Source organism: Equus asinus, chromosome 13 (assembly GCF_041296235.1).
Source record: "Equus asinus isolate D_3611 breed Donkey chromosome 13, EquAss-T2T_v2, whole genome shotgun sequence".
Lineage (NCBI taxonomy): Eukaryota > Metazoa > Chordata > Mammalia > Perissodactyla > Equidae > Equus > Equus asinus.
In genome coordinates, this window is record NC_091802.1 from 43,657,864 (window position 1) to 43,669,982 (window position 12,119).

A 12,119-nucleotide genomic window follows, 5' to 3' on the forward strand; every position below is an offset into this window, starting at 1 on the left:
AGGGGCCCTCTGATGCCCAAATCGCCTTTTCCCAGATCCAATTAAAACAGTGTTTGGAGCAAGGTTGAAATAATCACATAATCATTTTCTCCGGTAAAGTTACTGGCTGGAGCTCGATGTGAAAGCTGAGCTGGAAATTGAATCTGAGGGGCAGCAACCGCAGAGGGGCTGAGGGGAGTGGTGGGGCTCTTCGTGGGGACCAGAGGCTCCTGGCTGTGATCACCCCTCCCACTGCAGGAGCGAGGGTGTCACAACCCCCCGCTCCTACTGTCCATCACCATCTCACTCACTTCCTCTGGTCACAGATGTCTCTTGGGGACTGCAGGGCTCCCAGGCCACAGGAGGACAACAAGTCCAGAGCCCATGTCATCAGACTTTCTCAAGTCACAGGCCAAATTGGAGAGGCCACATGCCCGAAGCCACCCAGAGGGGTCAAGCAAAGCCAGGACTCCAGGCAGGTCTCTGACTCTCCAGCCAGTGTTCTGTCTCCACTCAGGCTTCCTGTCTCCCCTGAAGGAAGTCCTAACACCCCAGAGCTACACCTTCCCCACTCTCTCCTGTCTGCCCCCCCATCTCCCATGATTTCCTGGGTCGGTCCCACACGTTCTCTGCAGAGGGGAGAGGGAGGGCTTACCTGCTTGCTCTTGGGTCAGTACACCAGGCATGCATTGGGTCCCTGTGCACCGACAGCTGAAATGTCCGCACTGGGCGGCTTTGCCCTGTCCTTTGCAGTGTCCTTCCTGCCAGCACTAGACTGGCGATCAGAAAATCTGGCACTTTGGTGGCTCATTCATTTCTTCCGTCCTTCCTTCAGCAAATCTTCCTTATGTCCTTCCTGCATGTGAGGCCCTGAGCAGAGTGCCAGGGATGAGGAGGAACAGACAGAGCAGCAGCTGCCCTCACCGCCCAGTGGCAGATGTGAGCAAGTTATCAACTCTAGCACAACAGGAGAGCCCTTACCTGCAGCTGGGGAGACCGGGGACCTCCTGGCTGAAGTGACCTTTAAGCCAAGGCCTCAAAGCTGAAGAGGAATGTGTTTTCCCAAGATAAATGCAAAGGCTGAGGATCAAGAAAAAAACAGGTGTGAGTTTGGGTATGTTGTGGTCTCAGTTTCCTCATCTCTTGAATGGACTTCCTGCTCTCTGCCTAGCTGGGTCCTGGAGGCAAATGGATGTGGATGTACTTTGTGAGAGGAAAATTTCCATTCAACTTATTATTGTTGTTAATGGAAGCAATTTGTGCCCCACCCCAGATGGGGGCACAGAGTCTAGGGGAGGGGGGAGGCAGTGGTCAGGGTTGTGGGGGAGGCCAGCGGTGGGGGGTATTGGAATTCAGGCCTCGCTCCGCAGAGCCCTTGTGGGTATTTGGGATTGGGAGCCAGCAGTCAGGCAGGGGAAGCATCCTGACCACATGATGGGAGCTGGGCTGCTGGCAGGGCTAAGCCTGGCCCCTATGGTCGGTATCCAGCTTCCACACGGCCAGTACCTTCTGGGCCTCGGGCACACCAGACTCTGGGAGTCCAGGTGAGACTCTAAGGGGATCTAGTCCCTCCCTGCCTTCAGCAGGGTTGGCGCTAGTTGTGCCAATCTGGAACTGACTGGCTGGCCAAGAGCAACCCCTCCCTCCCACCCTCCCCCAGGGGGGCTCTGGAGGAGACCCAGCCATGGGCAAGCTTCGTGCCTCCCCTACCAGTGGCACCAACCACTGAGCATCCTGCCCCCTGGGCCCTCCTAAGCCCATGCCTGTGGCCCCGTGCCCTTCCTGGCACGGCTGGCCTCCTGGTCAGCAGCTGCAAGGGTGAGTCACAGCTCTCATTAGAGCTTAATTAATCAATTGAGTTAATCAGACAGCTGGGATGTGCTGTGGTTGCAGATGGGGTTAGGAGAGAGAAAGAGCCAGAGCATGAAGGGCCAGGTTGAGTAAGCTGGGGCTGGCAGGGCCAGGGTTGGCAGTGGAGCCTGGCAGGTTGGCAAGGGAGGAGGGCACTAGCCAAGTCCGCACCTGAGGTCCCTGGAAAGGAGGATGAATGGGCTCAGCAAAGGCCCATGATGGGCTGCTCTGAAAGGTGTCCTTTGCTGGGTGCCAGAGACAGAGCCTGGGGCAAGAGAAAGCAGGACCTCCTCTACCCAAGCTGCCTCTCTCATTTTTTATCTTGTCACATGTGTCTCTGAAAGCTGTTTGAATCCTTATTTGAATGGAGTAGGGAAAGGAAAGAAAGAAAAAAGACAAAAAAAATGTAGGTCCTCACATTCCTGGTGATCCCAGTCTGATGGGGGAGACTGGACCAGATGTCTACGGGACACAGAGATCCAGACCCAGAGACGGAGAGACACACGTCTCTCCAGTTGAGCCACTCAGGCTCCGGACATCTGGGCTGGGGGGATGGGGAGGGGTCAGGGGGACCAGAGCCAAGGGCGGGCAGGAGTCCAGGAAGAACAGGGGAGGAGGGAGCACTTGAGCGGAGCTTACACCATGATTTGCAAAATGTTGTTTCATCTATTTTTCTCACATCTGACCTTGGGATTACTTTGGTGATGGGGGGGCAGGGTGAGCAGGACAGGGAGTGTGATGATGGGAGACAGATTCAGAGAGGACTCATGGACTCCCCCAGCAGACCCTGCCTTCCAGGGGCTTACAGTTTCCACAGGGGGACAAGCTAAGTGCAGTCTCCAGTGACCCAGAGTCTGAGGCTGAGAGAGATAAGGGTCCAGGGCCTGGGACCTGCAAGGGACTCTGGGAGATGGATTCGAGGAGGGCAGGCATTTCTGATGAGGCTGTGAAAGGCTTCACAGAGGAGGGGCATGTGAGCCAGGCCGTGCCGGCCTTCGGACTTCAATAAGCGGGCGTGGAGAAGGATGTTGCAGGAGGAGAAGACCGCCGGGGCCCAGGCAGGCAGGGTGGACTGCATACGGCAGGGTTACGAGTCCCACCCATTGGGCTGGAAACAAGGTTCCTGTTTGTGTCAGGAAGAAAGGGCTTTACGGTGGCGGGCTCTCCGGATGCCAAACGGAAGAGTCTGAAGCTGAATTTGGTAGGCACTGGGAATCGCTGAAAGTCTCTAATTGGGAAAAAGGGGCGTAAAGCGGTTCTGGAGAGAGGATGTCTGCGGAGGCAGTTCTGGGCAGGATGGAACCAAGACAGAAGAGACTTGAAAAAGGAAGAAAGAGAGTGTCTTTGTGTGTGTGTTGGGGGTGGGTATTTGTATATGTACTTGTGTGTCTATGTGAGTGTGTTGGGGCTGGAGCAGTGGCTCTTACTCTTTCAGGAGTCGTAGATCCCTGTAAGCCTTGACACATACTCACAAGGTTTTGTCTTCAATGATGGGGGACAGGAGGCGTGTTCACAGATCTCCCAAAGCCCATCTGCTGGACCTTCTAGGGTTTAAATCTCCTAAAATCCCAGCTCTCCCCCTTAGTTGCAGCATCTGCAAAAGCTGTAACTAAGGACTCCCCGTGGCCGTTGGAACCTGGCAGGTGTGTTTGCAGGACTTGGTCCTGGGCAGCCTGGCATGTCTCCCCACACCTTCCCCTGGCAGGACAATTCTGCAGCCAGGATGGTGGGTCATAGGGGCTGGGGCCATTTAGGGCATAGGACCAGCTGGCATGAGAGCTCCAAGCTGCCAGGCCCCCTTTCCTGGCTCCCAGCATAAGGAGAAAATGTCAGGCGAGACCCAGGAGGGCTGCCTCCCTGCCAGCACCAAGTGCCCTTCGCAATGCCCTGAAACAGCCCTGTTCACTCCTTCCTACAAATCCTAGTGCTGAGAGCAGCTGAGAAGTGGGACTCAGGTGTCCTGGCCTCAAACCAGGGAGCTCCAGCCAAGCCGTTTCTGGGTTTGTTGTGTGGCTCCTGGAGAATTGCACCCTTCCCAGGCCTCCGCTCCTACCCTCTTCCTCCGGCTGGAGCCTGCCTCCCCCAGGAGGAGGGTGGCCCCTGAGAACAGGCCCAGCAATAACCACCAAAGAAGGGGCGGCCTTGGAAGAGGCTCCCCTGCCTTTCCTCCTCAATTTCTCTTTTCCTGGAGCGTGCTCACAGCTTCCAAAGCATACATTCTTTGTAATTCTCGCTGCACCTGCTGAAGTGGGGGTGACCATGACCATCCCCGTTTGACAGACAGTGCAGCTCAGAGAGGGGCCTTGCCTCAGATGCCACAGCTGGAAAGCAGAGGCATCAGGAATGAAAAGTTTCCAAGTCTGGCTGGCAGCTTCTTCCCTCCACATAAGGCTGCACCAAGGGCTGGGGGATTCCGGAAAGTTCAGAAGAACTGGGGACCTACTGAGGGAAGACCACTGTCCTCCGTCTGCCTCCCCCAGAGAGCCTCCTGCCGGGGCCTTATGGCCCCTTTACAGCCATAAAGTGTCCCTCACACACACACAAAGGGGTGCTCTGCCTTGCAGTTCACAGGCACACTCCAGAGACCCCTCCCCACTGTCACGGAGGCAGAAGCCCCTATCGGTGGGCTTCTCGTTCCAGATCGGTGCTGGGCCAATGTGGTAGCCGCTTGCCACAGGTGGTGACTGAGCACAAGGTGGTTAGTGCCACACGTTGAAATGATGATATTTTAGACACATTGATTTAAGTAGAAAAATAGGATTTGAATTCATTTCACCGGTTTCTTTGAGCTTTTTAAATGTGGCTACCAGAGCATTTAAAAGCACCCATGTGGCTTGCATTATATTTCTATTGGACGGCGCTGCTCTAGGTAGCAATAGCCCTGCAGCCCTGTACAGTGTTTTGTATAATCTCATTGAAAACTCTGGAGATGGAGCCAGCCCCGTGGCTGAGTGGTTAAGTTCACACACTCTGCTTCGGCGGCCCAGGGTTTCGCTGGTTGGAATCCTAGGCGCAGACATGGCACTGCTCATCAAGCCACGTTGAGGTGGCATCCCACATGCCACAACTAGAAGGACCCACAGCTAAAAATACACAACTATGTACCGGGGGGCTTTGGGAGAAAAAGGAAAAATAAAATCTTTAAAAGACAAAAACAAAAACTCTAGAAATGAGAGGAAGGGGGGTGCCCTGCCTCCATTTTACAGATAAGGAAGGTGAGATTGTGAGGTCAAACGACACGGCCAATCAAGGGCATATATGCAGGAAGGGGTGGGGGCTGGATATGAACCCAGGTTTTCCTGACTGTAGAACTGAGACCCACTTTCCAAGACAATCCAGAGAGATGCCCCTTTCTCCACATTGAGGCTGACCTGCCCTGGGCCACTCACTGCCCCCAGCCCCTGCTGAAGCCACTCTCCCCTCCTCACGCCCGGGAAACTCCCACTAGAAACATCCCCTTGACAACCCCATTAAGACCAAACCCCCTCGGCCCTCCACTGAAGGCAGGGTCTGACCTCACATTAGATTCTGTGGCCTATGATTCCCCCCATCAAAGCTGGTGCCTTTGCCCTGTCATTAAAGCCATGTTCATTTGTACCCGCTGCCACTCACATAACTGCCCCTGGGCAAAAGAGGCAATGGCCACTGCTCCCTGGGACACACCCACTTTCCCTCCCATTCCTGGTCCTCTGCTCACCCCCTGCACCTGGGTTCCACCCCATCTGTCTGCCTCTTCCACGGAGATGAGCATATTCAATGAGGCCAGGGGACTATTTCTTTAATTTCCCCCTCATCCGTCCCTGGAACGTGATAAAAATATCCAGCATTGATCTTTTTTCTTCCCCTTCTGCTGGGATAATGTTTACCCAGGTGTCAATCAGGAGAAGAATTTGGCTTCCTAATTTCTCTTCTCCTCCCTGGGGGCCTCGCATCTCCCCGCCTCACATGGACACTGAGCTGGAATCAAGGTTACTAATAATCCCCCAGCACACACAGACACCGAGAGCACATATATTAAAGTCACATATTGATTTATATTTTCGGGTCCCTCTGCCTTTCTGCCCAGCCTCAGCCTTTCTCTCTGCCAAGGAGAAAAAAGAATTACACAGCTATATTTATCGCCAAGATGTTTAGTGTAAAGAGCATTGTGTCCAAAGGTAATTCCCAATCCCTGCCTTCTTTGGGGGTATTTTTAAAAAATAGTGTGGCATCGCCTATCCATAAGCATTTATCTTTTGTTGTTTGTTCTTTAACTTTTCCCTGAAGGAAGCTATGAGAGATTTAAGGTAGACTGTCAGAAGGACTTACTGACTTGACAAACGGTGACTGCCATCTCCAAGGAGACTGGTGGGGTTGTCTTACTAGCAGAGATAATCCTGTTGCAGGTGGGGGTAGGGGTGAGTAGGATTCTAGAGGTCACCCACCAGTGCAACGAGCACCTCACAATTAGTAGCTCACCACCTATGGTCCCATCTCACAGTTGGGAAAACCAAGAGGCTGAGGAGTGAGTTTGCTTCCCACTGGGGATCCAGATTCCACACCAGCCTGGGCTTCCCATCTAGACTCTGAGCTTTTTTTTTAAGGAAGATTATCCTTGAGCTAACATCTGCTGCCAATCCTCCTCTTTTTGCTGAGGAAGACTGGCCCTGAGCTAACATCTGTGCCCATCTTCCTCTACTTTATATGTGGGACGCCTGCCACAGCACATCTTGACAAGCGGTGCGTAGGTCCACACCTGGGATCTGAACCCGTGAACCCTGAGCTGCCAAAGTGGAATGTGCGAACTTAACTGCTGCACCACCAGGCCGGTCCCTAGACTCTGAGCTTGATGGGAAAAACCTTTCCTCCAGCACGGTGACTCCGGCCCTGAGAAGTCAGCCAAGGTGGGAGCAGAGGTCTCTATCGGGGAGAGTTGGTGGTGGTGGAAGCTGAGAGAAGGATAGTCTGGAGGTTCTCTTTGTTTAAGGTGAGATGGGGAAGGAAGGGCCCTCAGAGCACCAAGCCTGGGACCCACAGCCTTCCTGCACAACTCTCCTCCCACCCAGAATGCCTGTCACTCTGTCTGGCGTGGCAGCCGTTTAAAATTGCCCAACTATTTGACTCCAGTTCCTGCAAGGGAGTGGAAGCAGCACTGAGCATGGGAACTCACACAGACTCAGCACCGTCTCCTTAATGCTGTTGGTGAGTTTCCAACCCTCTCACATTCATCACCTCCTTTATTCTTCACAAATGCTCTGGGAGGGGAGGGTGTCAGCCCCATTTTACACATGGGAAAACTGAGGTCAAATAACTTGCCCGGGAAAGGCATGCCTCAACTACCGCCCAGCTTCCTGACGTCTCTGCAGGGCTCACCGCCTCACCTGGGCCACAGGTGCAGCCTCTGGGTCCTCAGGCTTGGGTGACCTTCAGAACTCTCCAGCCTCCTTCCCTGGCCCAGCCTTGGGGTCATGGCTCTCTCGGCTCATCTACAGGCCCAGCTAACTTTCCATCCTTGGTACTGGAGAAGCAGTTCCTCTTCTGGTTTTGCCCAGACACACCTGGCCTGCGGGTCCGAACTCTCCCTGATGGAGCCTGACCGGACCCGCTGCCTGCCAAGCCTCTGCCAGGGACTCGGGGGGTGGGGGGGTTCTGGCTGCCCCCTGCTTTCCCTTTGGTATTTTCCAGTAGCTTGACTGAGTCACTTGCAACCAGCGTCCCTCACTTCATTCTGGAATCTATTTTACCCCGTAGCAGGGCTGAGAATGATCTATGGAGAGCCACCGTGTACCAGCCCAGCGCAGAGCACTATCCCTCTACCTTGTTGACCCCCACACTAGCCCTGCAAGGTGAAGATTGAGCCCCATATTACAGATGGTGAAACTGAGGCTCCGGGAGCACGAGTAACTTTTCCTAGATGACCCAGAGGGTAAGAGGCATTACTGGGATTGAGTTAAAGTCCGTGTGACCCAAAGTCTTTGCTTGGAGCTGGCTCTTTGGCTCATTCCTATTCCTGGGCTGTTCCCACCAGCCAGTCCTGGTGAGGGTCCCGGCCAGACAGCGCAGGGCGCCGCAGGAATCAGCAATGAGGACCCCCCCCGGGGGGTCTTTTCCCATTGAAAATCTGTTCCCCTCGCGGCCACGGGTGATGTATGGCTGGAGCTGATGAGAAACGTGCGGCGGAATGGAGGCGAGCCCCGCGACATTGAGATTCCGCGGGGCGGAGGGGGCGGCGCAGGCCCTGACACGGGCCGGGTAATTGATCTGGAGGTGCCAATTTGCAGCAACTAAATATTTGGTTTCTGCCTCTGCCCGCTCCGCGCTCTGCTCAAACAAACTTCAATTAAAAGCGAAAAGCGAGGGGTGGGGCGACGGCACGCCCGGGTCCCCGCGGCCCGATCGATGGCACGGAGCCTGCGGACTGCTGAGCGCGATGCGCCGGGCGGGGGGCACCGCAGACGAGGGCGGGGCGGGCGCCCTCTTCCGGATTGCCGAGCACCGGGCGCCTGGTCCGCGAGAGGAAGCGCCCGAGGGAGGGCCCGCAGAGGCGATGCTGATGCTTCGGGTAGGAGGCCGGCTTAATCTCAGTTCCACGTGCCAAACGGGGACACGAATAAGGCCAGCCTCGAGACTCCCACTCCAGATGCCCAAGCCTGGTACTCGGGCAGGGACCCTGGGGTAGAAGGAGTCCCGGGACGCCGAATCCCCTCTCCCAGTACACCCACCACAGGAACTTTTGATGGTGGCCTTGCCATTCAACAGCACCCACTCAGCATCCTCTCTGAGCTCCCCTGGGAGCCAGGTCAATCTCCTCTCCCGTGTCTGCCCATCGGGCCACATTTGGGTTGGCCCAAGTGCTGGGGGTGAATCCAATCCAGGCCCCAACACTGGAAGGGACTGAAGGAGAGGGTTTGGAAGTGCAGGAAGGAGCAGTGAGATCCTGGGAATTAGGGAGGAGCCTGGGGAAGTGGCTACAGCCTGGAGCAGGGGAAAGGGTCATTGGGTCACAGTTGCCTCTTTTTGGGGTTCAAGACAAACACAGCAACAATAGTCATTCACTGGACAAAGTTAGTCCATAAGGAAGTTTCTGTCTCTCAACGATCTCTCAGTACTTTGGGGGAGAGACCCCAGGGCTGGGAAGGGGAGCTAATCATTGGCGCTGGGAAGCAAGGGCGTCACAGGGTCTGCTGGGTGAGTAGCCTGGGGGTAGTTAAGACAGTTCTGGGAAAGATGTGATAAGGGATGGAGGTGGGGGCGAGGGTGGCAAAGGGGCATCCCGGTCCATGTGGAAGGTAGGGATAGATTCAGACGGAGGGAATGTGGGGGGCAGTTGGGGTCCTTTCATCTGAGTGAAAGTTTCTTGAGGGCCAGAGCAGGGAGGTAAGGGAGAGGGGCTGGGAAGGTAAGTGAGAAGGCCCTCGTACCCTCCCACATTTCTGTGCCCCACCTTCTGAGGTGGCACGATGGCATGAGACTTCTCTCTTCACCAAGTGAGACTGATGCTGGTCCACTCAGCTGCAGGCTGCAGCCCTTTCCTACCCTCCTCCTTTTTGAGCCCCCTCTCCCTGGCCCCCCAGGACTCCTTGGTCCATGGCTGGCTGTGGAAGCACAGGCCCTGTGCCCGTGGGCCCCAGTTTCCAGGTACTCAGATGGCCCTGAAGGGCTCCTCTGGGCCAGGAAGGCCTGGGTGCCACCCCCATTCTCAAACACAGGGTTCTGCAGGAGGTTTGTCTCACCACCCCTCTTCTGTCCCCCTTCTCCTCCAAGCAGATGCCTCACCTCCTGGGCCCTCCTCATTAGCCCTCAGCCTCCAGGCCCCAGTTCTCTCTCTTTGTGGCTCAGGGCATGGGTCTCTCATCACAGGAAAGCTGGATCCAGAGCTCCATGTGAAGCTGAGGAAGAACCCCCAGCTGGACCATCCCCAGAAGCCGCCCTCTCCACCCCTGCTTTCTCACCCCAGCCCGTCCTAGGGGCTGTGGCATTCCCCCGAATGCCCGAAGCTCTGTCCCAGGCTGCAAGCTGGGTGCCTGCTCCCTCAGATTCCCTCCCTCCCCCTCCCCCTCTCCCTCTCCCTGGGCACTGAGCTGTGGAGCAGAATGATTTCCTGTAATTGGCCAGCAATCCGGCTGCCCGACTTGTTCTATCGACATGCTGGTTAGCTGGAAATTGTATTGGAATCTGAGCAACTGGGAGGGGAGGGGAGTGGGGGAGCAAAGAGAGGAGAGTCTTTGGGTCCCAGCTAGGTGCAGCTTCAGCTGGGTGGTGGGACAGTGGAGCCAACCAACCACATCTCCCTTTTCTGGGAAGAAGCGGGAAAGCAACCCATAACACCTCCTCACCTCCTTCATTGTGCTCCTTCTCTCTTGCCATCTCTGGGGGTCTCCCATGACCACTCGTGTGTGGCCCTGTGGCCTCGGGTCATCACTGCCACCCCATTCCCTCTCCTGCCCCTGAGACTGTTTCCTCCTGACCGAAAGCACCTTTGTGAGAACGAGGGTCACTCAGCAGACGTGGCTATTCTTCTCCCATCCAATTTCCAGCCATGGGGGCTCATTATGGAGTGTCCCTAGCCTTCTCCTGCCTCTGCCTTCACCCTCACCAAGGAAAGAGACAGACTGAACACCTGAAGAAGAGTTGACAGTACTCCTAGAAGAAGAGCCACCAGGGAATGGACCGGGGCTGCGGGGGCAGTGGGAGGAGCATTGTACCGAGAATCCAGAAGCTTTGGGATTATGCCTGTTGGTTACTTGGGCCCCTCAACCTCTGAGCCTCTGTGAAATTCTAGCCTGGGCTGCTCCACTCCTTTACAGAGGTGGGAGATTTCAAGGAGATAACCGAGTGAATGTGCTTTGTAAAGGATGAAGCTCTGCGAATCACCCCAGGGTCAGCTCCGGCCTGGTAACGGGGATGGTTTTAGGGGCCTGTCTGTCCCCTTCATCCCGCACCAAGAGGCCTGCGCGTCTGCAGCCTTCGCTGGTGTCTTCATTGCTCCGCGCCGGGGTGCTCCGGACCCAAGTGGGAGCCTGGAGCCCAGGGTCCCGTGACCGCCGCCCTCGCGGAAGGCTGGCATGGGGACACCTCCCTCCACCCCACGGCGGCATGAGCCCGTAGCTCCAGCAAAGAGGACGCGTGAGCAACAGTGCTTTATAATTAGCGCCCGGGGCAAGGCAGCGCTTGGCGGGGATCTGAGGCCGCCCACGGCCCCGCAGAGGTGGCGGGAACACGGCCCGGAGAAAGCAACCACTCCGTGAGCGCTGCCGCCGAGGCTCGACCCCAACCCCGGGCGGGTGCTGCCACCTGCCGGCCGGAGGGGACGCCGCCCGCTCGGCACGGGGCTGGGGCTCAGGGCGGCCTGGCCCGGCTGCAGGCTGTACAAGGCTTCCACCTGGAGGCGCGGCCTAACCATGAAGTGGTCTGAGGGAAATGAGGCCTCCATCTAAGAGCGCCTCGGTCCACCCAGCTCGGGAAAGGGAGGCACGAGGAGCGAGGCATGGGGTGGTGGTGGCGGGGAGCTGTCGTGGAAGAGGGCACCAGGAGGGCTGGATGGTGTTTGCTCACCTTCTCGTCTGGCCATCCTCTGACATTCCTGCATCAAACTCAGCAGAGATGAAAATATTCTTTGGAACCTTACAGTTTGCAAAGGGTCTTCACTGTCCTCCATTTACCAAGTCCTTTGACGCAAGCATCACGAACCCTACTTGATAGAAGAAACCAGAGCCAGGTTGTCACAGAAGTAGGAGCCTGGGCCTGGACACAAACCCAGGTCTGCTCCTCCCGGGGGTGTAGTTCTAAAGCCTGGCTTGTGACCCAGATCAGAGCCCTCCATCTCTCTGGGCCTGGAATGGGAATAACCAATGTTACCTTCTCTCTGGAGTGTGACACACCTAGCACAGTGTCCAGCATGTCACAGGCATGCATGAGGAGTCATTTTCTCAGTGATGAGGGGAATGGCACTGGGAGGGGTCCTATCTTTCCCCCTTTTCTCTGCTTACCAAACTGCGGAAGCAGCCACGTTCCACCATGCTCCCCCTGCCCTGGCCCCCACCCTGCAGCTCGCCACCTCCTTGCCCAGCCCTTGCCCCTTGGGAGTTTGCAGAGAGTTAATGAGCTGGTGTCTGAGGTATGAGCAGCTCTGGGAAAGGGGGCACTAAATATGGCTGCCACAGCATTCACATTTGTCACACTCATTTCTGGCCTTAATAAGCACTGGCCAAAGGATCATCACATCAGCAGGACTGACAGCTCTGGCAAGAGAAAGCTGACGTCTACACTGGTCTAATTGGGTTGGGGGAGAAAGATGGAATAAGTGGGCA

At 56.1% G+C, this 12,119-nt stretch overlaps 1 long non-coding RNA gene across 1 annotated transcript; it reads right to left on the reverse strand.

Moving 5' to 3' along the window:
• Positions 1–713: 713 nt before the first annotated feature.
• LOC123276278 (uncharacterized) lies at positions 714–11,502 on the reverse strand. Its single transcript, XR_006512624.2, has 3 exons — positions 11,365–11,502; positions 961–1,059; positions 714–849 (listed from the first exon to the last, which is right to left on the reverse strand). It is a non-coding gene; the product is annotated as an uncharacterized lncRNA (long non-coding RNA).
• Between the last annotated feature and the right edge of the window lie 617 nt (positions 11,503–12,119).